We start from the raw sequence: 23,996 nt of genomic DNA on the forward strand, positions 1-23,996 counted from the left end.
ATCTTTGCGTTTGTCCCTACCATCACAACATGACAACTGGTGTTGGTGTGTTTACATCCCTGTAAGTTAGCAGTTTTGGAAATGTGACCTATAGAATAAATATTAGGCGTAAAAAACATAAGCAGAGCCACAGTCAGATGATTGGAACAAATAAAAGAATAAAACAATATATAACAGTTATAAAAAATAAACTTGTATAATGGTGTTTGAATATAAGCTCAGTAACTTAAACCTGGTGTGTTGTATAGAAACAAAGGTTGTGATCTGCTACTAAGGCTTGATATCTTCCATCCTCACATTATATTATTCTTATATTAATCGTATGTATAGAAGAGTTCTATATGTGTATGCAGCTCTAGAAAGTATCCTTCTATAGAATAACATGTGATAGCCAAATAATGGCATAAGAACTCTTAAATGCATGTTATGAGGTTTTTACCTTAATTATACTAAATGCAAAGATACATACACACACAACCCACAGAACATATACACTTACATATATATATATATAAGCACACAAAGATAGAGAGGGAAAGTGGGGGGAGAGACAAGATGAAGAATTATGTATTCAGTCAAAATTAATTACAATTATAGTTGCAATCTCTTGACAGACACTTCTTTTCATTCAGCTTGTTTATCTCCTAAAGTATGTCTTTATTGCAGAGTGCTTCACTTCCATACGCCTCTGTTTTAATGTGTTAACTAATTATCTTTATACCAACTTAGAAACAAATGGCATAGTGAGAATATAAATTTATATTTCATATGCATCAATTTGAGAGTGCATATCTAAGCATTTCTTTCAATATTTCTGTATCTGTTTGGTTACCTAATATCATGGTTTTCATTTGGCTTCTGAATATTGTTAATAAAAAAATATGAACTGCAAATTATAACTTTACAATTACTATCTGAAATTGGTTTACATGAATTAAATATTATTAAACTAAAGTAAGAAGAGAATTGTCCTAGAATTATTGATAATTTTATTGCACCTATGATAATCTATTTTCATTGTCTTAGTCAAACCAACACATTTCAAGAATAATTTCCTCTCAATTTTTAATTGTATTGTAGTTTTTCTCAATCCTACATATCTTGCTGCAACATCTTTTTTAATTACCACACTGTTTCCAACTTCCTTAACACAAGAAGTAAAAAAAACAAACAAAAAAAAAACAAAAAAGAAAAAGATATATAAAAACTGTAAAATAATCAAAATAAAATAAAAATATTGTTATTCACACTCTCCTGATTACACTTCTGTATTTTGGGGAAAATTCTTTATAAATTATTCTAAGCATTTCTTTTTGGATTTCTTTGTTTTTTGCCTTGCTTTCTTATATTTGCTTCTTTCTGTATTGTATAGTATATTAGATTATTATTCAATGAAAGAATTCCCACATAAATTCTTTCTTGCCTATGTATGGCTTGCATTCATTTATTTATTTAAAATTATCAACAAAACTTGTAATATTTATGCATGTTTCTAGTATCTAGTTTTCAATTTCAGAAGGACTTGTGAAATTAATCTTATGTCTATGTGGTATTAAATATATAAAAAAGAAGAAAATATCCAAGTAAATATTAATGGTATCACACTGAATAATATATTACATCAATGTTAATAAACAAAATAGAATATGAAACAAAAACACTACAAAACAGGAATTTGTGAATCATCAGGAAAAACAATTCAATGCTCCAGACTATTTATTATTCAATGTTCTTAATAAACTGTGTTTTCATGCTGTTGCTTACAATGTGTATATAACACATATTCAATAAAGAGATAGAGCAAGTGAAACAGAAAGAGTGAGAGAGAGAGAGATTCGGTTTTTTTTTTATTGTTTCAAAAGAAGGCTGATTTATGTAGTGAAAGTTTTGTGTAATTTAGCAAGAATTTGCCTGTTGTGAGAGGTAAATATTTCTACACTTAGAAATGAAATAAAATTCTGTTCTCAAATGGGAGACTTGTTCTTGGATGTTCAACAAAAAAGAAAGATGGAATATTTCTCAAAACTTGTTCTCATTTTTTATTATTATCTTTTTTTTCTATTATTTTATTACATTTTCCTATTGTTTATTGTTTCATGCCAGCATGGTTTGGATTTTCTATGATCTGTTGGAAAAGATAATTTATAAAGCAAAGTATAGAAGGTGTTTATTTTCAGCAACATTGGCTGTTGTGCTTGATTAAATTGCATGGCTTTGACTTAAATTCTTGTATTCCAGTGACCTCAACATCCAGACACTATTTTGTTAGAATTATTGAAATTATTTATACAAACCATTGAAAAAGTGCTTTAAAGAAAACCTTTCTATTCTTCTAGAATTACTGAACCAGCAGCCTTATCAGCCAACTAATCAAAAAGATGCTCAGAATTTTCTTTAACAAACAGTTATGAGAAATTAGAATGCACTTTTGCATGTCTTTTTACAAAAGTGTATTCTTGGAATTAAAATGTTAGCACACAACAATGTAATGAAATAAAGCATTTTGAATGAATCTGATTTGGAAAGTTTAAATGTCAATTTACGAAAATAACAGTCAGTTTTCATGTAAATCTGGAGTCATACATATATAGGGTGCAGTGAATAAACTGTCGTTTGAATTATGTCAAAATGAAAATAACACTGGCATCTCATTTTAACAGGTATATTTAGCAAAAGTACATAAAAATATATTAAAATACTAAAGAGTAAATTCATTCAATAACATCGCCATTGACTTTAACCACAACCTCCAAACAACTTTGGAATCTCCTGCAACTCTTGGATGGTCTCCTTGTTTAAGTTGGTGAATGCTGCCATAATCCTTGCCTTCAGTTCATCTTTGGTGTTACAAGGAGTTTTGTTGGTCTCTCGCTCAACTACGCCCCACACATAATAATCAAGGGGGTTGTAGTCTGGGGAGTTAGGTGGCCAGATGTTAGGGATGATGTGGTTGCAGAAATTGACTGGGTTCTCTGGTTTGTGTGGCATGGTGCAGAGTACTTTTGCTGATATAGGGCCTTCCAGCAGCCACCCTCTTGACCCAGGGCAGTGCCCCCTCCTCTAGATACTTGATGTAGGCCTACATGTTAAGTGTGAGGCCATGTAGGAAGATGAGTGGAGGCATAATGTCGCCATCACTAGTGATCACTCCAGACACCATGATGTTGACTGGATGTTTGGTTTTTATCACTCTCAGTACGTCCTCATTGACACCCAAGTACTCTGAAATGTTTGTTTTGGAGTTTCTGGAGTGAATGCCAACTACACAAATTTCTGTGTAGTTGACAAAATCAAAAACAAGCAATGCACATGCACGAAATTAAAAATATAAAATGGCGACAATTTACCCGTTATATGTGTGTGTGTGTGTGTGTGTGTCTTTGTGTCTGTGTTTATCCCCCACCATCAATTGACAACCAGTGTTGGTGTTTCACATCCCCATAACATAGTGGTTAAGCAAAAGAGACTGATAAAACGAGTAACAGGTTTAAAGAAACTGGAGTTGATTCATCTGACTAAAAGTTCTTCAAGGTGATGCCCCAGTATGGCCACAGTCATATGAATGAAACAAGAAAGAGATAAAAGATGAAATTTTTATGGTACATTTTAATTTTTTTTTTACGCCCTTTTCAAGTTTAGCCAGGCTCATGGGCCCGGTTTCCCGGTTTCTAAGGTGTATGTGTTCCCCCCACCCACCAGCTGGACGGAACGCCAGTCCATTGCAGCGTTACTCATTTTTGCCGGCTGAGTGAACTGGAGCAATGTGAAATGAAGTGTTTTTTCTCAAGAACACAACGCATCGCCCAGTCCAGGAATTGAAACCACAATCTTATGATCATAATGCTGACGCCCTACCCAATAAGCCACACACCTCCACACATTTTAATTTAGATTACATTAAAACATGTATCTTAGAACCAGGGTTAGTCTGAGACAGGTTGATATGAGAAGGGTTAAATGACTTGGATTCAACTTGGGAAACATCTCATTACCAAACATTACATTGTAAGAAATAGTTGAAGTCAATTACAGACATAATGACTATGTACTGAACAGAATAAATAAAAGCTTGGACAGTTTAAAATTCCTTTCTTTAGCTCCATTGTAAATGAAAGAAAACAAAGGAAGGCCATGATTAGTGTAATACTAGTTTCACTCTTCTAATATTTAATGGATAAATGCTTAATGACAATTAAGAAGATATTTATTATAGGTGGCTATTCATGCCTAATGTCGATCATACAAATTTCAAGTGATTGCTAAACCTATATTTCATTTAAAAGAATGGTTGGTGGGAGGGACTTACACAAGGTCACCTTCTATATCAAAAACAAATAGCTATATTCATACCAACATAATGCTGTGAGGAAAAGAAAGGCAGTTTATAATTAATTAAATTTATGCTAATTGTAGGTGCATAAAGCCACGCAGATGTTACAGTGTAGTTAAGACATTCACTTTGAAACTACATTGTTAAGGGTTCAATTCTATTGCATGGCTTCTGTCAACTGGTGCCCTCTTTTATGGACATGAGTTGACCAATAACTTTTGAGTGAAATTTGGCAGAGAGAAACTGGAAGGAAATTACTATTTGGGTGTGTGTGTGTGTGTGTGTATGTATAAATATATTTCTTTACTACTCACAAGGGGCTAAACACAGAGGAGAAAAACAAGGACAGACAAAGGGATTAAGTCGATTACATCGACTCCAGTGCATAACTGGTACTTAATTTATCGACCCCGAAAGGATGAAAGGCAAAGTCGACCTCGGCGGAATTTGAACTTGGAACGTAACGGCAGGCGAAATACGGCAATGCATTTCGCCCGGCATGCTAACGTTTCTGCTAGCTTGCCGCCTTGTGTGTATGTATAAATAGATATGGGTACACACACAGACACATATATCATCAACATCATCGTCATTTAACATCTGTGTTCCATGCTGGCATAGGTTGGATGGTTTGACTGAAAACTGATAAGCTGGCATGGTTTCTTCAGCTGGCTGCCCTTCCCAAAACCAGCAACTTCAAGAAAGTAGTGGGTGCTTTTCACATGCCACTGGCATGGGTGCCAGTTATGAAACACCAGCATAGGTGACAACTATGATCTCACTTGGCTTGACAGGTTTTCTCAAGCATGGTGTATCATCAATGGTCTTGGTCACTTGTCTCAGTGAGGCCCAAAGTTCAAATGGTGCTTTTTACATGCCACCAGCATGGTTGCCAGGTATGCAACAATGGCATCACATCGTCCACAATGATGATTTCACTTGGCTTGATGTATCTTCTCAGGCATGGCATATCACCAAAGGTTTCAACTACGTGCCATTGCCCCTATGATGTCCAACATTCGAAGATCATGCTTCATTACCTTGACCCATGTCTTTCTGGATCTACCTCTTCCACTGGTTCTCTCCACAGTTAGGGATCTGCACTTCTTCATACAGTGACCCTCATCCTTATGCACTCTGTCATACATGCACACTGACATTGCACACCCAGCGAAGCACACTAGCTTCATTTCTTTCAAGCCTTTACATGTCCTTAACAGTCACAGCCCACGTTTCATTGTCATGTAGCATGGTTGTTTACACATAGACATCATACAATCTGCCTTTCACTCTGATAGAGAGATCCTTTGTTACCAACAGAGGTAGGAGCTCTCTGAACTTTGCCCATCCTATTCTTATTCTCACAGCTATACTCTCAGAGCATTTACCTCCACTACTGATTTGGTCACCTAGGTAATGGAAGCTATCAACTACTACCAGTTTATATATATATATATATATATCCTAGAAACAGCTGTACGACCTTCTATCTATAAATGCTCTAATATCTATACAGCCTTGGTTTTTAATCTTATTACGCAAAAATTCTTATATATATATATATATATATATATAAGGATAAAATCTATATAAGATTTATCAAGTAACCAATGTGGAAAACCAATTAAGGAAAAAATTAATATAAGGTATATAATATTTTTTCTTTAAATATAAAATACATTATTATATCAAAGGCTTTTACTATAAGTAATGCCTCACACTGTAATGGGACTCTAAAGTCAAACTACTTCAATAAATATACACAGGCATGGACATTAGGGGAATGCATATAAAAGAAGTTCCTATAAAAGTGGTTTAGTCGTACATCATTAATGATTTCATGGTCAGCATGTATAATATGCTCTCCAGTCATCGGTACAACTTAACCAGAAAATATAAATATGAATATCTCTACATACCAAGCAAACAACAATGCATCCAGCATTAATGATATATAACTAAACCTTTTCTAAAGGAACTTCTTTTATGTTCATTTCCCCCGATTTCAGTACCTGTGTATATTTACTGAAGTAGTTTGACTTTAGAGTCCCTTTACAGCATGAGGCATTACTTATAGTAATAGCCCTTGATATAATAATGTATATATATATTTATATACAAAGAGAAAATATAGATGAAGGTGCATGGCTCAGAGGTTAGAGTGTCAGACTCACAATCATGATGTAGTGAGTTCAGTTCTCAAACTAGGCTGTGTGTTGTTGTGTCCTTGATCAAGACACTTTAAGTCATGTTGCTCCAGCTCACCTGGCTGTAGAAGTGAGGTGCAGCATCACTAATGCCAAGCTGTATCACCCTTTTCCTTTCCCTTGAATAACATCGGTGGCATGGAGAAAGAAGACTGGTATGCATGGGTAACTGCCAGTCTTTCATAAACAGGCTTGCCCAGACTGGTGCCTCGGAGGGAAACTTGCTAGGTGCAATCCCATCGTCATTCATGACCGATGGGGATCTTTACCCTTTTTATCTAGTAAACAGGCAGGATTAATATCTAAACTGTATTCTCAGAAAGCATTTCTGCAAATACCTATTTCTTTATTACCCACAAGGGGCTAAACACAGAGGGGACAAACAAGGACAGACATAGGTATTAAGTCGATTACATCGACCCCAGTGTGTAACTGGTACTTAATTTATCGACCCCGAAAGGATGAAAGGCAAAGTCGACCTCGACGAAATTTGAACTCACAACGTAATGGCAGATGAAATACCGCTAGGCATTTGGACCGGCATGTTAACGTTTCTGCCAGGTCACTATCTTTCTGCAAATACCAGTTACCAAATGTATATCCATAGATGGTTTATCATTAAGAAGGAAAATATCAATGCAGGCTGAAATTCTTGGACAAGTATATAGGATGCGGTATATGAATATATTAAATCAAAGACTGGTGTTTATGGTATTTTCTTTAATTAAAGATAATACCATAAATTCCAGTCTTTGATTTAATATAGATATACATCTACATATATATGCATGATACATGTATACACATGCATACATACATACACACACATATATATTATAGTATACTGTATACTACGTATAATAAATAAAAACATATAACAACTATATATAACCTGTTACCAACATATTATATACATTTCATACAGTCCAATAAATGTTCAAACAGATGCTTGTAATAAACCAATATGCAAATACCTTCACAGCCTTGGAATCTTTATTGCAGACTATTTTTTAGAATGTATCTGCCTACTCATTTCTCATAAAAAGTTTTCTGATTAATTATTTTCCAATACAGCATTATCATTAATCAATTTTCATTAGTATTGTTTCTGCTGGTAATAGATTTTTTTAACATGTTGCTTTCATATGCTGATTAGGAAGTACTAGTTTGTTTTCAACTGTTTTAAGCCTAAAATTCGTTGTTAATACTACTATAAGGAATAGACTTTGAGATTAAATAAATTTGTTGTTTTGGTACTTCTGTGAGATTACTGGCTTAATTATCAATCTTATTAGCAACTCAGCTAGTTTGAATTTAAACCTAAAATTTAGTTTTAGTTTAACCCTTTACCATTCAGATTACTTTGTCAAATGTAATGCTTATTTATTCACATAGTTTTTATGAATTAATTATGCATAATCTCATAAATTTGAGATTTTGATGATGTGATTGTTAATCTTTAGAATGATATTATTGAGAAGGTGTGAGGGGCTGGATTTGGCCAGTTTAACCTTTAGCACACTGTGGGCGCATCATGTAACCATATGAGTTTTCTCCCCTGTAGTAACAGGACAGTTACAGGGAGAACAATTCTAAAGAAAATACAGAATATCTGGACCAGATATGGCTAGTTTAAATGTTAAAGGGTTAATATTCCATTAATGTTGTATAAAACATACAATTCAATGTAGAATAATTTTATGTGACAAATATTGAATCCCATAAATAGCAGATATTATTTTACTCATGACCGTATAAGCATTGATATGTTTAGTTTTTCACAAATTGTGTTTGAAAGATGCAAGATTTTCAACTTGAATATTTCTCTAAAGGAATCTCTAAATTGATCATATTAATCTTTGTGTTTTCATGACCAAAAAAAAAAAGAAAGAAAAAAGGAAAAGGAAAAAAGAAAGAAAGCCAACTAATAAAGCATCATTTTTAGTCGAAGTAACTCATCTCTAGTATAATCAGTCAGTGGTATATAATTTATATTTACAAATTTCAAATAGATTTTCCAATCTAAATAGTCAACAAATGTTTCCTTATTTTAAATTGGATTGAAATGATACTGATATTGAAGACGTGAAATTTATTAGTTTAAATCTAATAAAAGTTGCTATTTTGTCATAAAATATATCACTGCTATCTACTGACCTACATTCATACATATATATGTGTATGATGTATTTGTGTAAGTATATATAGATAAGTATTTACATACATACATACATATATATATATATATATATATATATATATATATATATATATATATATATGTATATATATAAATAGTATTGGGGAGTAAATCCAAACTTGAGTTGCCTAATAGTGGTTTTATCTCTAATTTAATTTATATATATATATATATATATATATATATATATATATATTATATATATATATATATATATATATTAAGGTATGTAGAAAAATACAACACGGACAAGAACGTATAACTCATAGAAGACGATACAATAAACATGGACAGGACATTCGAACCCCTCAGTCTTCAGTCAAGAACCGGATCATCGTAGTAATTTCGGCTGATTAATCTTGAGATTACTAGATCACGGCCAGCCCTCCAAGAAAAACTAAGCTGGAAGCGTAGATTTCCTGGAAGAAGGATCGAATGCATACGAACACCAGGACAGCAAAAGGGACAGATATAAAAAAAAAAACAAAAAAAAAAACAATAATGGAATACAGAAACATGAAATACAGAAGCATTAACGGTGAAAACAACAAGTGTCTTACGACTGATAACAAGCAAACAAATTTTTTCTCTGGCGCATTGGAAAAAGCCTTTATAGCGGCGGACGAAGAGCAACGATGTTAACACGACGAGGGTCAGGAGCTGAAAGGCAGATTTCGGCCAACAGTCACGTGACAGAGAAGAGGGAAAAGAAAAGAAAGAGAAGCAAAGGAAGAGAGAGAGAGAAAAAGGGGGACAAAACGCAACAAAGAGAGAGAAGAGAGAGAAAGAAGGAATCAGAGAGGAGAAGGGATGGGTGTCGAAGAATGACCTGTGAGTGCAGAGCGAGACAAAGAAATAGGAGGGTAGTGGAAGACTAGACCAAAGGATCAGAGGAATACATACATGCATATATATATATATATATATGCATACATACATACATACATACATACATACATACATTCATACATACATAATAACATATGTATGTATGTGTATATATGTATATGTATATAATATATATGTATATGTGTATATATGTATTTATATATATATATATATATATGTGTGTGTGTGTGTGTGTGTGTGTATGTATGTATGTATGTATTATGTATGTATGTATTATTTCAAGAGATGCCATCATTTGCTTGTTTTCTTTAACATGAGCAGCACAAACATGATGATGGCAGGTGCCTCTTGTAGTAAGTGTTGAGAGAGCCTATCACCCACACTGACACATACTTTGTTCTAAAATGGCCTTTTCATTACGTGTTTGCTTTTTTTCTTTTTCCTACACAACATATAATACACAACAAAGATGTTAGAAAGTCAAGTGATGCTTGTGCTTTAAGCTTTTCCAAGAGAAGGAAGTCTTACACAGTGCCACTTCTATTCTCTGAATAATGTAGGCCATTGCTAAAGAAGACTTAGTTTACATCAGGCAATGTGGAGGCACATTACTAATCTATGTGGCTGAAGAGAAAAATACTTGTGAATTCTTGAATAAACATAAAACTAAGAATGTAATCTATCAATGTGATGTATCCTCCAATAATTACAAGAAAACGTATGTAGGAGCAACTAAAAATTAAATGAAACTTAGATATAATTCCCATCTCTCAAGTTTCAGAAATAGAAATAAGGCTAACTCTACTGAATTAAGTAGTTACATCTAGGAACTTAAAGATAATAACATTAATCATAGACTTGAATGGTGCATCCTAGACAAAACATCTTCATATAACCTTAAAAATAATCGCCATAATTTATACATTAATGAGATATTCTTCATTTTACTGGTCAAATCAGAATTACTTAATAAACGTGACAAGAAAAATAGGACATGCTTACATAAAGATAAATTCTTATTCTCTAAATACTGCTCATACCTACATTACAGGTCATTAGCTGACCTGTCTAACATCTGATTACCCCCCCTTGTCCCTACCCATTACCACAATACATGATTTAATATAAAAAGAAGACTTCTTTTTATCAAGTTTGGGTGGTTGCTCTGTCCATTAATATATTTGAGGTTGGTATTAGATTTAATATATGGTTCGTGTAATCCCGGGGTTAAATTACAATTGACATCTAAATAGTTAATAGAATTATACTCTTTTTCTATCGTGATATTTAATCCAAACTATTTAAAGAATTTATATAAATTTTCTTTAGTAGTTTAACCTTCCAATTGGAGGTATTTTTAAGGATAAATAATGCATCATCTCTGTAAAGGCCTCCTCTAATCTCTGGGAAATTCTTCGTGTAAATGAGATAATAGTAAATACCCACTAAATTAGACACCTGTGCCGAGTCTGGAGGCCCCATAGTGATGTCGAAATAATTGGGGTGTCAGTCCATACCCATATTTTGTTATCGAATTTTATTATAGATTTCTTAGCGTCTATGATTACCTCATTCATTCATTGTCAATTTGGTATGTTTTTTACTGAAAATCAGAGCGCTACTAAGAATCATAGGATTAATTGATTAGTAGTAATTGTCTATGTTTATTTGTAGGAACTTTTAACTATTTTTATTCTATATATTGGAGAACCAGTTAAGGGCATCGTGAGTATTTGACCATAATTCTAGAATGATCTTGTTTTTTATAGTAGAAATATATTTATCTAAAATTAATTTACTTAGCTTGCATAGATTGGATTTATTAGGGCAGATTAGTCTAAATTTTCTTTGTGGTCCTTAATTGTTATGTGCGGTCTGGAAGGTGCGAAAGGTTCAGTTTTCTCTTCTAAGTTGTAGTTGGTTATAATCTTGGCAGATAAGTTCATAGATCTTAAAAAGTTATTAGGCACTATTTTGTATTTTTCGTTATTTCTTTATGCAACAGCCGGTGGTATAAATTAATATCCAAATTATATGAGTTCCTGGTTTTGTCTGAATGTACTCCCTTTTGCTATATCAGTTTGAGTAGTAGGTCCTTTAAGCTTCTTTGGTGTGTATTATTTCTTCATGGGTGTTGTTTAAATTTTAGGTCCTTAATAGTATCCCATAGTTCGTTCTCAAAGGCTGCCTTGTGGCTGTTTGGTGGGGATGTTTTACGAGTTTCGAAAATTCCTCTGGTACAACTCCTGCTGTTGTTGTGGTTGGTAGTATCTGTTTGGCTATTTTATTATACAATAGGGCTTTCTATCGTAAACAGTGGTTGGAGTATGTTAATTTTTCAATCACTTCTTTTAGATATACATATTTTGGTAGAATCAGTATATCATTTAATGATGCTTCTATTGTCATTTGCTCCATTTAACCAATAGATGTTCGAGATTTTTCAAGCTATTGTTGCATTTATCTCATTCCATGTTTGTTACATGGAACGAGATAAATGCAAATTTACCTAAAAAATAACAAACTGAATCAGCTGTAAACGTTATTTTAACTACAGTTAATCTATGACAATTTAATACCAACTTCTAATTGATAATTGTTCCTCTATTTCTTTTCTCTCTTTCTCTCTTTCACCCTCTCTCTCTCTCTCTCTCTCTCTCTCTCTATATATATATATATATATATATATATATATATATATAATAAATTAATAAATAAATAAAACATATGCATATATACATACATATATGTACGTACGTACCTCTACATGTATATATACATGCATATATGGGTACAGGACACCAAAAAAACGTCGAACACAATGAGAAACGAAAACATAATCACAAAACCAAGGAAATGGACATATATATATATATATATATTTATATATATATTCACATACATACATACGTACATACCTACATACATACATACATACATACATACATATATACATACAAACGTACGTACATACATACATACATACATACATACATACATACATACATAAATACATACATACAAACGTACGTACATACATACATACATACATACATACATACATACATACATACATACATACATACATACATACATACATACATACATACATACATACATACATACATACACACATGCATGCGTGCACGTGTGTGAGTCTGTGTATCTGTGCGTCTTTGCGTTTGTGTTTGTCTTTCATGACTGCTTTTATGTGTGTAGCAGGTTAGCAAAAGGACTAACAGAAAAGGTATCAAGATTCAAAGAAAAAAAATTCAAAAACTGCAGTTGATTCATTCAACCAAAATTCTTCAAGGTAATTCCCCAATATGGTTGCAGTTTAATGACTGAAACAAGTGCAAGATAATATATGATGACCTTCTATACAATGGAATTGAACCCAAACATATGTGGTTGTGAAGTGAACTTCTTAACCATACATGCTTGCACCTTGTTGGTCAAATTATAGAATAACATTCAATTTATCAGAGCTTGACCATTATAATATCAAGCTACTTCTGGTCAGGTCTAATTATACGATATAAAATTTCTGTTCCTTGGAGCTGGCTAGTCTCATATCTTCTTCTCTCAGGCACTACAGATCCACTTGTCTCTCAATCTCTTGCCAACCTAGTTGCATCCCTTTCCCCTAGTTCTGCGCAATCCACTATACCTAGAACTTACTCATCAAAACATTGGCTCTCTAAAATCATGTCCCGGCTCATATCTTTCTTGCAGTCATTGACCCACAACAGTTTAAACAGCATCAGACTCCACAATCATGGAGAACTTGCAACAGTCTTTGGCACTGCCCCTGCCTCTGCACTCAGCAAGTAAAGCTCAAGAAAAAAATTTTTGCTGAGTTGAATTATCCTTAATTTGATAATAGTTTTTCAGACAAATGACCACATCTTGAGAGATGAAGATTATTTTTTAAATTTACATGTACACCGCATATAAATCAGTTTGATCATATATAGTACTAGTTTTGGAATAAGACACCAGGTGATGAGTGGAAATCAGACCAGTCAAGATCTAAATATCAAAATATTTTTTATTTCTAAAGGTAAGATTAACATTTATAAAAAATTATGATTGCATAAAACGTTTACTTTTAAAGTATTTATATTTGATGTAAAATGCATATAATGTTATATATGAATATTTTGTTGCTTTAAACTTCAACTTAATTAAAACAGAATTATTTTAAAGGACCAAATAACTCGAAATGCCTGATTATTTTCAAAATTAATTAAAATGAAAATAGGCAGTGCATTTCATTAGAAATACACTGCCTATTTGCATTATGAGTTACAAAAGTTACAAAAGAGTTAATTAGTGACTCAACTGTAAATACATGCTTACACTTAAACAAAACAAAATAAGTAGCAATAAAAAGGGAATTGAAAGAGGATCATCTTAGTAATCACATTTTATACATTCTTTCTATGCACATGGTTTATTCTGTTCAAAAATAGACACATACAGAATAACAATTGACTCTCCAATAAAAGCCATTTACACTCACAATGCTTATTATGCTGAAATCTTTTGCCAAGGAATATAACTTCCTGAGCTTTGTCTGGCTTAGTTAAAAGTTTCAAACTTTTCTTGAAAATTTAGAATCAAATTCAAAACTTTTAGCAACAAAAACGAATATTTTGAAAATAGCTTCTTTGCACTTTGGCTATAATAAAAGTGTAATAAGATATTGCATTCCAAGCTATCTTAAAATGATCTAACACTTTGAGTGAATTCTAATGCACAGAACACAAGTTATGAACTTGAATGATGATTCACTTCAGCTGGAAGACAGAGTTATTTAGATGACTACTGATTGTAAAGAAATTGAAATTCAGATTGGTGTGAAGAAATTTAAAGGAATTATGTCCTTCCAGATAAAGATAGATAATGATGATATGATGTAGGTTTACGAATTGATAATCTACATAGCAGTGGAATTTGAAAGAATAAGATCTGATCTCCATATATTGAAATAAATCAAATTTATGAGATAATACAAGCCAGCTGGACATGGATGCCTCTGAAAGCAAAGAATCATTGTGTATGATGATGTAATGGAATAAACACGGTCAATTAATTGGAGTAACTCTGAAACTATGTGGGAGTTTTAGTGATATTAGGCCATAAAATGAAATAGTCTGGGCTAATCTGACCAGATATAATAATCAAGAAATAAATGTTTTAGAATCTTGTCCAATGTATGGAAAAGTGGACATTAAAATGACAATAACAATAATAATGAAAAGAAAGATGAGAGACAGAATTAGAGAACAGAAATACTATTATTCACCCAATGAAAAAGTCCGTGCTTCATCATAATAATAATAATCAAGTTTCATGTTAATGAATTCTGTTGTGCAGACTAATGTGGAACATTTTGATCATTTAAATGAGAAATATGTTGTACCACATGAAATCAATTTACTCAACAATAGAGTTCTCTTATAGAGATTAACTACATGCCATTCCACATGTCAATTACTAAATTCAAGAGCCCATACGTGACCACTTAGACTCCTAGAAATAGCAGTAAAATCTTACTTAAATCACATCATATAATCTTTAAAATGTTATGACATAATGTATAATATGTTAGTGAGTGCAATGTAGCAAGGAAATATAACAAAACAGCCATGGATTGAATGCTTTTAATTCTAGTGTTGTTTGTTTTAGGTTGATTTGGTGGTTAGATATGTCGTATGCAAGGCTGTAGGAAAATTACTTTCTTACCAAGTCTTTTGGGGGGAATAATGTAAGAATGCAACAGAGAAATGTATATATAAGAATACCTTCTCCAACAATAGTTTCTCTAAAACTCCTATAAATTCAGGTACATAACTTTTAACACCTTCCCGGGAAAATTAAACCCAATATTTTTTTTTTTCAAATATTGTAGATGTTTCCAGAATATTTAAGTGTGAAAACACAAAGGAACAGTTTTATTACAAATCAAATAGTTAATGGAAAATGTTATAAACTAACTGTTTCTCTCATTGAAAATGAAAATTTTTCATGAGTAATAAAATTCTGTTGAAGGGAAGCCCTGCTACGTAAAATAATCGTTCGAAATAATTGTAATTTTACAATAGCAAGTTGCACATAGTGTGTACCATAAGAAATCCATTTATCTTTCTCTTATACATTTCAAATCAGTTCTATGCTGAAGTAAATACTGAAGAGTGTTTTCTTTTTATAATTTTAAATCTATATTTTCATACAATAAAATATTGAAATATGATTTTTTTTTTTCCCTTTCAGGTTTAGATTGACAATGTTTTTCTTTTTTACCTGAGTCACACAATTTCACATTTTAACTTTTAAAATCATTTAATTATTAAATATGTTTAAGCATTTCAACCACAATATTTTATTGATCTTAATATTGACAACAGTTAAGGTGGTGAGCTGGCAGAAACCTTAGCACGCTGGACGAAATGCTTAGCAGTATTTCATCTATCTTTAATGTTCTGAGTTCAAATTCTGATGAGGTTGACTTTGCCTTTCATCCTTTCAGGGTCAATAAATTAAGTACCAGTTGTGTACTGGGGTCGATCTAATTGACTGGCCCCACCTCCCCAAAAATTTCAGGCCTTATACTTAGAATAGAAAAGAATATTGACAACATTAGTTTCCTCTACTGGCTCCAGCATATTATTATACTACATAGGCATGGCTGTGTGGTAAGGAGCTTGCTTCCAAACCATATGGTTCTGGGTTCAGTCTTATTGCATGGCACTTTGGGCAAGTGTCTTCTACTATAGTCTCGGGCCAACCAAAGTCTTCTGAGTGGATTTGGTAGACGGAAAGTGAAAGAAGTCCATTGTATGTGTTATGTGTGTATGTGTGTGTATGTGTGTGTATGTGTGTGTATGTGTGTGTTTGTGTGTGTGTGTGTGTGTTTGTGTGTGTGTATTTGTGTGTGTGTGTCTTTGTATCTGTGTTTGTTCCCCACCAATACTTGACAACCGGTGTTGGTGTGTTTATGCCCCCATAACGTAGCAGTTTGGCAAAAGATATTGATAGAATAAGTACTGAGATTGATTTATTCGATAAAAAATTCTTCAAGATGGTACCCCAGCATGGCCACACTCTAATAACTGAAGCAAGTAAAAGATAGCAACCAATCTACCCATAGAACAGGATATCTATACAACCTTTGAATTGTTTAATATTACAGTTACAGTGTAAATAAGCATCTCAAAATATGAGAGGTGTGTATTTAAAAGAAAACTGTAAATATTTTAGGTGAATGATGATGCTAAAAATCTTATTAATTTTCTTTTTCAAACTACCAGTAATTTGTTTTAGGGCACATATATTTGTGAGCACTAAAAAGTTAGCTGAAAAGGATTATGTGGAGAAGGGAACACCATGACTCATCACTACTTCAGCAAGATCACTGAAATCTATGCTTTACTGATAAGGTTATAAGTAGGCTAGAACATGTCCAGAGTTTTTCCCTGTACTTGCTGAAATAATTAAAATATTGTAGTTAACTTATTTTTTCTTCACTAATTATTGTAAATGAACTTTTTGATGATTTCTTCTGACATAAACTTCCTCATTAATTGTCTGTCATATTCATGGTTATCATTAATTCATTTATAACTAAATCCAGACAACGCATCAAGTTGTCAAGATGTTGAGGATGTTGAAACTTCATTTGTTTTTAAAGTGTCCTCTTCCTTGAGTTTTGCAAGTTCTTTAATAGTCAACATGCCTAACATAATTTGAATATTAGATTTTGATGTCAAATATCCAGATATTCCAAAACTCCAAGGATAACTTGTTCTTTACCTTTTGGTGAATACTCCATCATCATCAGCATCATCATCATCATCATCATCTGCATCATCCTCCTCCTCATCATCATCATCATTGTTTAACGTTCGTTTTCCATGCTAGCATGGGTTGGGCAGTTCGATCAAGGTCTGTGAACCAGGAGACTGTACCAGGCTCCAGTCTGATCTGGCAGTGTTTCTACAGCTGGATGCCCTTCCTAACGCCAACCACTCCGTGAGTGTAGAGGGTGCTTTTTACGTGCCACCAGCACAGGGGCTAGAGGAGGCTGGCAAACGGCAATGATCGGTTGGTGCTGGCATTTGCTCTGTTCGGACAGTGCTTTTACGTGTCACCGGCACAGGTATCTTAACTACAATTTCCATTGATTTTTATTTTGATGTTGACGTACTTGACTCAGTAGGTCTCCTCAAGAACAGCGGGTCCCTCTATGATCCAAGGTTAGCACAGCAGGCCGTCCTGTGAGCCATGAACTCCATTTGTCAAGTCTTCACAGTCACAGCATATCTCAGGTCTCGGTCTTCGTCATTTCCTCTGAGAGGCCCTACATGCCACCGACACGGGTATTACAACTACAATATCCATTTGATTAAGGAAATGATAGGTTAGTCTAATGGTTAGTCTCATTCCAAACTTTGTCACACAGATTTATTGCATCCTGTTTCTCATCCTTTTTGTACCTCTATTACAATAGCCTCTGATTCTCACAGCTGGTTGATCTTGCGCAACCTACATTCTGACACGCCTGACTTTCCTACCTCTTTTCTTGATAGCTATATTGGGTCACCCCATCGCAACCATCCCTTGTACTGAACAATATTTTCAGTCCTTCTCTGCAAGATGACAGTTCCTGCAAAAAAAAAAAAATCTTCTGCTCATATTTTAGCTGCAGCATTCAACTTAAAACTGTGTAAAAAGGACTTCAACCTTGGCAGCCCTTCCAGTTTTTGACAGCTCATAAATACCGTGGGTACACCACCTTCTTCCAGAGCAAATCAACAACAACAGAATTTGAATTTACAAAACTAAAGGCTCCAAACTTTATTACTGGAAAGATGTCAATTCTTTTGCACTTGTCTGCATGAAAGCAACCACCTCTGTACGGCATAAGAATAACTTTATGATGAATCTGTTACCTATAGCAGTACAGCTTTTACAACTCTGTTTGATGGTTATTGTTGCTGCTACTGATGATGATGATTATGATGATGACAATGATAATGATGCTGGCAACAACAACAATGATGATGATGATGTAGCTGAATATACAGGCATATACAAATATATAGATCTAAGCAGTGTGAATCACATTAGTAAATACTAAATTCAGCAACTAACATAATGTAACTCATCCATATTTGCAGTGAATCTGGCTGTAAAAACATTTCAGCCTAAGCAATTAGCAAATCAAAGGAAATGCTAACAACAAAATTTCATTATTGCATCTTTGATATACACTCATGTATAAATGTAATAATGATGCCTTCATACACATATGTATATATTTGTATATTTATGTATGCGTATGTGTGTGTGTGTGGGGGGGGTGCAAACATATATGAGTATGAGTGTGTATGCATGTATGAATATTCAAGCATGCTTCCACACATTTAAACTACCTTAAATTGCATTCACGGTTGCACATACACTGACATGTGGACATGTTTAGTGTAACATATATATCTCTTTAGTGTTTTCTTTTGACAAGCATTAAATGAAAATGTGGTGTATAGAATTACACACACATGTAGCATGTGTATATATTTGTATTCTTAATCACTTCTTTATTGTACATAAATATGTTTAAGTTTATACACACACACACACACACACACACGTGTGTGTATATGTGTTTGTGTGTGTTTGAATAAACATACATTAAAATTGATATAGATATAAATCTCATGACAAGTAAAATAGGTCTCTGCTAGAAATACACACACATGTAGCATGTGTATATATTTGTATTCTTAATCACTTCGTTATTGTACATAAATATGTTTAAGTTTATACACACACACACACACACACGTGTGTGTATATGTGTTTGTGTGTGTTTGAATAAACATACATTAAAATTGATATAGATATAAATCTCATGGCAAGTAAAATAGGTCTCTGCTAGAATTACACACACATGTAGCATGTGTATATATTTGTATTCTTAATCACTTCTTTATTGTACATAAATATGTTTAAGTTTATACACACACACACACACACACGTGTGTGTATATGTGTTTGTGTGTGTTTGAATAAACATACATTAAAATTGATATAGATATAAATCTCATGGCAAGTAAAATAGGTCTCTGCTAGAATTACACACACATGTAGCATGTGTATATATTTGTATTCTTAATCACTTCTTTATTGTACATAAATATGTTTAAGTTTATACACACACACACACACACGTGTGTGTATATGTGTTTGTGGTGTTTTGAATAAACATACATTAAAATTGATATAGATATAAATCTCATGGCAAGTAAAATAGGTCTCTGCTAGAATTACACACATGTAGCATGTGTATATATTTGTATTCTTAATCACTTCTTTATTGTACATAAATATGTTAAGTTTATACACACACACACACACACACGTGTGTGTATATGTGTTTGTGTGTGTTGAATAAACATACATTAAAATTGATATAGATATAAATCTCATGGCAAGTAAAATAGGTCTCTGCTAGAATTACACACACACATGTAGCATGTGTATATATTTGTATTCTTAATCACTTCTTTATTGTACATAAATATGTTTAAGTTTATACACACACACACACACACACACGTGTGTGTATATGTGTTTGTGTGTGTTTGAATAAACATACATTAAAATTGATATAGATATAAATCTCATGACAAGTAAAATAGGTCTCTCTAGAATTACACACACATGTAGCATGTGTATATATTTGTATTCTTAATCACTTCTTTATTGTACATAAATATGTTTAAGTTTATACACACACACACACACACGTGTGTGTATATGTGTTTGTGTGTGTTTGAATAAACATACATTAAAATTGATATAGATATAAATCTCATGACAAGTAAAATAGGTCTCTGCTAGAATTACACACACATGTAGCATGTGTATATATTTGAATTCTTAATCACTTCTTTATTGTACATAAATATGTTTAAGTTTATACACACACACACACACACACACGTGTGTGTATATGTGTTTGTGTGTGTTTGAATAAACATACATTAAAATTGATATAGATATAAATCTCATGACAAGTAAAATAGGTCTCTGCTAGAAATACACAAACATGTAGCATGTGTATATATTTGTATTCTTAATCACTTCTTTATTGTACATAAATATGTTTATGTTTATACACACACACACACACACGTGTGTGTATATGTGTTTGTGTGTGTTTGAATAAACATACATTAAAATTGATATAGATATAAATCTCATGGCAAGTAAAATAGGTCTCTGCTAGAAATACACACACATGTAGCATCTGTATATATTTGTATTCTTAATCACTTCTTTATGGTACATAAATATGTTTAAGTTTATACACACACACACACACACACGTGTGTGTATATGTGTTTGTGTGTGTTTGAATAAACATACATTAAAATTGATATAGATATAAATCTCATGGCAAGTAAAATAGGTCTCTGCTAGAAATACACAAACATGTAGCATGTGTATATATTTGTATTCTTAATCACTTCTTTATTGTACATAAATATGTTTAAGTTTATACCACACACAACACACACACGTGTGTGTATATGTGTTTGTGTGTGTTTGAATAAACATACATTAAAATTGATATAGATATAAATCTCATGGCAAGTAAAATAGGTCTCTGCTAGAAATACACAACATGTAGCATGTGTATATATTTATATCTTAATCACTTCTTTATTGTACATAAATATGTTTAAGTTTATACACACACACACACACACACGTGTGTGTATATGTGTTTGTGTGTTTGAATAAACATACATTAAAATTGATATAGATATAAATCTCATGACAAGTAAAATAGGTCTCTGCTAGAAATACACACACATGTAGCATGTGTATATATTGTATTCTTAATCACTTCTTTATTGTACATAAATATGTTTAAGTTTATACAACACACACACACACACACGTGTGTTATATGTGTTTGTGTGTGTGTTTGAATAAACATACATTAAAATTGATATAGATATAAATCTCATGACAAGTAAAATAGGTCTCTAGAATTACACACATGTAGCATGTGTATATATTTTATTCTTAATCACTTCTTTATTGTACATAAATATGTTTAAGTTTATACACACACACACACACACGTGTGTGTATATGTGTTTGTGTGTGTTTGAATAAACATACATTAAAATTGATATAGATATAAATCTCATGACAAGTAAAATAGGTCTCTGCTAGAATTACACACACATGTAGCATGTGTATATATTTGAATTCTTAATCACTTCTTTATTGTACATAAATATGTTTAAGTTTATACACACACACACCACAACGTGTGTGTATATGTGTTTGTGTGTGTTTGAATAAACATACATTAAAATTGATATAGATATAAATCTCATGACAAGTAAAATAGGTCTCTGCTAGAAATACACAAACATGTAGCATGTGTATATATTTGTATTCTTAATCACTTCTTTATTGTACATAAATATGTTTATGTTTATACACACACACACACACACGTGTGTGTATATGTGTTTGTGTGTGTTTGAATAAACATACATTAAAATTGATATAGATATAAATCTCATGGCAAGTAAAATAGGTCTCTGCTAGAAATACACACACATGTAGCATGTGTATATATTTGTATTCTTAATCACTTCTTTATTGTACATAAATGTTTAAGTTTATACACACACACACACACACACGTGTGTGTATATGTGTTTTGTGGTGTTTGAATAAACATACATTAAAATTGATATAGATATAAATCTCATGACAAGTAAAATAGGTCTCTGCTAGAAATACACACACTGTAGCATGTGTATATATTTGTATTCTTAATCACTTCGTTATTGTACATAAATATGTTTAAGTTTATACACACACACACACACACACACGTGTGTGTATATGTGTTTGTGTGTGTTTGAATACAACATACATTAAAATTGATATAGATATAAATCTCATGGCAAGTAAAATAGGTCTCTGCTAGAATTACACACACATGTAGCATGTGTATATATTTGTATTCTTAATCACTTCTTTATTGTACATAAATATGTTTAGTTTATACACAACACACACACACACGTGTGTGTATATGTGTTTGTGTGTGTTTGAATAAACATACATTAAAATTGATATAGATATAAATCTCATGGCATGTAAAATAGGTCTCTGCTAGAAATACACACACATGTAGCATGTGTATATATTTGTATTCTTAATCACTTCTTATTGTACATAAATATGTTTAAGTTTATACACACACACACACACACACATGTGTGTGTATATGTGTTTGTGTGTGTTTGAATAAACATACATTAAAATTGATATAGATATAAATCTCATGGCAAGTAAAATAGGTCTCTGCTAGAATTACACACACATGTAGCATGTGTATATATTTGTATTCTTAATCACTTCTTTATTGTACATAAATATGTTTAAGTTTATACACACACACACACACACACGTGTGTGTATATGTGTTTGTGTGTGTTTGAATAAACATACATTAAAATTGATATAGATATAAATCTCATGACAAGTAAAATAGGTCTCTAGAATTACACACACATGTAGCATGTGTATATATTTGTATTCTTAATCACTTCTTTATTGTACATAAATATGTTTAAGTTTATACACACACACACACACACGTGTGTGTATATGTGTTTGTGTGTGTTTGAATAAACATACATTAAAATTGATATAGATATAAATCTCATGGCAAGTAAAATAGGTCTCTGCTAGAAATACACACACATGTAGCATGTGTATATATTTGTATTCTTAATCACTTCTTTATTGTACATAAATATGTTTAAGTTTATACACACACACACACACACACACGTGTGTGTATATGTGTTTGTGTGTGTTTGAATAAACATACATTAAAATTGATATAGATATAAATCTCATGGCAAGTAAAATAGGTCTCTGCTAGAAATACACAAACATGTAGCATGTGTATATATTTGTATTCTTAATCACTTCTTTATTGTACATAAATATGTTTAAGTTTATACACACACACACACACACACGTGTGTGTATATGTGTTTGTGTGTGTTTGAATAAACATACATTAAAATTGATATATATATAAATCTCATGACAAGTAAAATAGGTCTCTGCTAGAAATACACAAACATATGTCATGAGATTTCTCCAAACACATTTGTTTGAAAATGTAGAGATGTGAGTTGTTTTTATTTTATTTTATTTTATTTTATTCTCTGAGTTAGAGAAAATCAAATAAAAGTCTCTAACATACATTTTTAGGAAAGTTTCCATTTTGAATTTCATAATTATCAGCTAATTCTAACAGTGTTTGTCTTTTCTGGAGTGTTTTAACACA

This window comes from Octopus sinensis, linkage group LG1 (assembly GCF_006345805.1).
Source record: "Octopus sinensis linkage group LG1, ASM634580v1, whole genome shotgun sequence".
Classification (NCBI taxonomy): domain Eukaryota; kingdom Metazoa; phylum Mollusca; class Cephalopoda; order Octopoda; family Octopodidae; genus Octopus; species Octopus sinensis.